The sequence below is a fragment of the Rhinopithecus bieti genome, unplaced genomic scaffold (assembly GCF_001698545.2).
Source record: "Rhinopithecus bieti isolate Rb0 unplaced genomic scaffold, ASM169854v2 scaffold_22522, whole genome shotgun sequence".
NCBI classification, from domain to species: domain Eukaryota; kingdom Metazoa; phylum Chordata; class Mammalia; order Primates; family Cercopithecidae; genus Rhinopithecus; species Rhinopithecus bieti.
In genome coordinates this window covers 1288347-1291955 of record NW_016811454.1, presented here as the reverse complement: position 1 = coordinate 1291955, position 3609 = coordinate 1288347, and positions in this window count along the sequence as shown.

Here is a 3609-nt window from a genome sequence, read left to right as displayed (position 1 = left end):
CCACCACACCCGGCTAATTTTTTGTATTTTTAGTAGAGACAGGGTTCCACCGTGGTCTCGATCTCCTGACCTTGTGATCCGCCCGCCTCAGCCTCCCAAAGTGCTGAGATTACAGGCGTGAGCCACCACGCCCGGCTGAGCCATCTGTTTTTTTGAGATGGAGTCTCACTCTGTCACCTAGGCTGGAGTGTGGTGGCGCGATCTCGGCTCACTGCAACCTCCGCCTCCCAGGTCCAGGTGATTCTCCTGCTTCAGCCTCCTGAGTAGCTGGGACTACAGGCATGCACCACCATGCCTGGCTAATTTTTGTATTTTTGGTAGAAACAGGGTTTCGCCATGCTGACCAGGCTGGTCTTGAACTCCTGACCTCAGGTGATCCTCCTGCTTCGGCCTCTCAAAGTGCTAGGATTACAGGCATGAGCTACTGCACCTGGCCATAAAAGAGCCATCTTGAAGGCCTTTCTCTGGTCTCAGAAGAGATGTTTTGGACAGAAATCAAGATAAATAATGACTGCAGCTCATCAAATATATTAAAAATCTGTGAGTTCATAATGACACTGAAGGAAAAACTAATTGGTCACCATTTGGAGGTCGTTAGGGCATTATAACTCATTTACTGTCATTACCCTGAAAATAAGGAAAGAATTAAGCATTTTCCTGTATTTCCTGTATGCGCTATGCCGAGGATAGCCAAACTATTAATAAAGGAAAGTTTTTCTTTACATAAAAAAAATCCAGCTTATAATTGTAGGCGGAAAAAAATGAAAGGATTAGAAATCACCATTTTGCAACTCCTGAAGATATAATGGATCTAGGCAACCATCTTCCGTGGATGCTAAAATAAGTAGATTAAAGGTTGATGGAGGAACTTTACAAATGAAGAATTAGGCTACTACTTGAACACACCTGATCGATCTTAACATCACTAAATGTGGGCCAGCCAGACATTCCATGCCTCTTGATGTGATACAATAGGAAGTGCACTGCAGCATCACCTATGAAGTGTTCTTCCCTAAAGTAGATTGAACCAAATAGAATCAAATCTCTAAATCTAACTATCATTTTGCCGGAAATGCCAGGGATGGAGGAAAAGTTAAATGACATTATGAGAAAGCAACCAGCCACATCTAAAATGTGTAACATTCTAAAGGATAAATGATTCTCCAACAAATTTATTGTACGAGAATGAAAGGAGAGATGAGGGACTCATAAAATAAAAGAGAGTTAAGGGACTTTATAACCAGATAAAATGTGTAGACCTTGTTTGAAGCCTGACTGCCTTTGAGACAATCAGAGAAATTTTAACACACACTGGGTATTAGATGAAGTAAGTCAAGGAGCCCTTGTTAACTTTGTCAGGTGCGATAATGGAAAGATGATTATGTTTTAAAAAGTTTGTTAGTTAGCAATACATACTGAAATGCTGACTAATCATATGATATCTGGGTCTTTAAAATATGCCGGTGTCCTAAAATACTAAACAAAAAGATTTAAAGAAATGTATAGCCATCAGGCAGAAATGTTTCAGAGATGACCAGGAGGGTAGAATGGGAAAAGTATTCCTTGGTTTAAGCAGTAGGTGAGTCATTGGTGACTTTACAAGAGCATCTACAGACAGATGGGTGGTTGAGGAGCAAGCCAGACCAAATATTTGGGGAGTAGTTACAGGAAAGGGGGTGGACAAGTGCAGTCAGTGAGAAATTACTTATTTTTTCCTTTGAGACAGGGGTCTCACTCTATCGCCTAGGCTGCAATGCAGTGGCACGATCTCAGCTCACCACAACCTCCACCTTCCAGGTTTAAGCAATTCTCCTGTCTCAGCCTCCTGAGTAGCTGGGATTACAGGCATGCGCCACCACACCTGGCTAATATTTTGCATTTTTTAGTAGAGATGGGGTTCAATCACTTGAACCCAGGAGGCGGAGGTTGCGGTGAGCCGAGATCATGCCATTGCACTCCAGCCTGGGCAATAAGAGCGAAACTCCATCTCAGAAAAAAAAAAAAAAAAAAAAGGCTGGAAAGATACTAATAAAAATAATAATAGTAATAATAATAGTAACTAGAGGAGTTTGAGAAAGGTTTGTGTGCTGACTTTTTTTTAATGTGAAGAGATTCTATAGAGAGGGAAGGGGGATAATGCTTGCCTTTTTTTTTTGAACTTTCAGAATTCGGTCTACAACACCATGTTCTCTTTTCCTGTGACAGAGAGACAGGCAATATTCTCGAGAATGTCTTCTCCTTTTCCCCTGAGTCCCAGAGTGAGTAAACTTGGAGCAGAGTTTCCAGCCAAGGTATGATGGATGTGTAGGGAGAGTGAGAATAAACCTTTATTGTCTTAAGCAACTGACATTTTGCAAGTGTTTGTTATTGCAGCATAACTTAGCCCATTTGATTTAGGGATACATTTTAACATAATAAAATATAGAAGAGGTTTAATGGATTCTGAGAGTAGCATTCAGTCAGACATACATTTGCAGTAACATCTTATCAATGTGGCCAAGGGAGAATTTAATGCCACCAAGTGTGTGTTCTCCATCTGGGTCCCATAGTAATGGTACCTACATCTGTTTTTTCTGGTAGGACCACAGAGAAGGTTTCTGTGTTTTCAGAGAAGGTTTTTCTCTTATCTTTTCACAAGAATGGAAGTTAAAAATAGATCCCCCTTTGGCAGCATCACGCTACCCTTCCTTCCCTGCAAAATGGGTTGCACTAGCAGAGGGTGGCCCAGTCTACGGGCCCTAAAATCAGAGCAAGAAGAGCTGGGGCTGGGGCTGGGGAGTGAGGCAGGTTGAGACACTTCAAACATTAGGAAGTCTGTAGAGGACTTGGTAAGTATTCAAAGAACACTCGTAAGGAAAGTAAAATGGTTGGAAACTTTGACCCAGTCTAGGTCTGGAAACTCTGAGGACCAAGCATGGTGGGATATTTGGAACTCCTTCCCCATCTTCAGGCAGGATCTGGGATTTGTTGCCTGCCTGAATCCTGGGTGCATTTATTCAGGCACTGCAGTTACCCACTTAGCAGCTCTCCCTGGTTTCCCTCGGTGGAGCCCCACTGGGCAGGAATGTGATTAATTTGTCCATGGCCTAAAATCCTAGCTAATGCTTTGGTGGATCAGGCTTTGTCTTAGAAATATTTTCCAGTGGACAGAAAAACAGCTCTTTCTGGCTCACCACAGGGTCTGTCTCTAAGGGTGCTCTCAGAACTGCTGACACAGGGATATATTTCTATGAGGCAGCAATTAGCCAACTGCCCTGGGGCTGATCCCTTCTACACTTGCAGCAGGTTCACAGCAGGGTTCCCTGCTGGATAGCCTAAGCCCAGTTCATCTCAGGACTCAAACTTGCTTGGGCATGATCTGGAAGGCTGATGTGTCCCAGGGGGTTGGGCTTTTGAATGAAGAGCCTCATGGAAAGGAACCACATAAAGGGAAAAAAAAATTGAAGTTCACAGGTTGGTTTAAAGATAGCAAGAAGCCAAGTATTGGGGACAAGAGAGGGCAGGGTTGTGAGGGTGTTGTGGTGGATATCTGCCACTCCCATTCACTCCCATTGCCCTCTGTGTCAGCTCCTATGTCCTGGAGGAGGGAGAAGGAGCGGCAATAAACAT